Source organism: Propithecus coquereli, unplaced genomic scaffold (genome assembly GCF_000956105.1).
Source record: "Propithecus coquereli isolate 6110/MARCELLA unplaced genomic scaffold, Pcoq_1.0 Scaffold521, whole genome shotgun sequence".
Lineage (NCBI taxonomy): Eukaryota > Metazoa > Chordata > Mammalia > Primates > Indriidae > Propithecus > Propithecus coquereli.
The window spans coordinates 808,088-808,490 of record NW_012151075.1 but is presented as its reverse complement, the minus strand read 5'-3'; positions in this window follow the sequence as shown (position 1 = coordinate 808,490).

Here is a 403-nt window from a genome sequence, read left to right as displayed (position 1 = left end):
GTAGAGGGGACAAAAAAATACCTGAAATAATGCAAAAAATATGTGTATGTGTGTATTTCTTTTTACTCTGTAATTCTAAACTATATATATAAACTTTAGAAACATTTTTATATACAGCCTTCCAATCTTTTTTTTTTCTATAAAATCTGACATTAATAATAAGCAACAGAGCATAGTGACAATAAGAAGAGCCTATGAATTCAGGCTGCCCAGGTTAATATCCCAGCACTGTCACTTAGTGACCAGCAAACCTTTGGGCCAGTTATTTTGTCTCTGTCTTAGTGTTCTCATCTGTAAAATGAGACTCTAAATGTAGGTACCTTATAATGGGGTTATGATGATTTAATTACACAATGCATATAAAGGACTAGGGATAGAGTCTGAAACAAATTAAGTCTTTGAA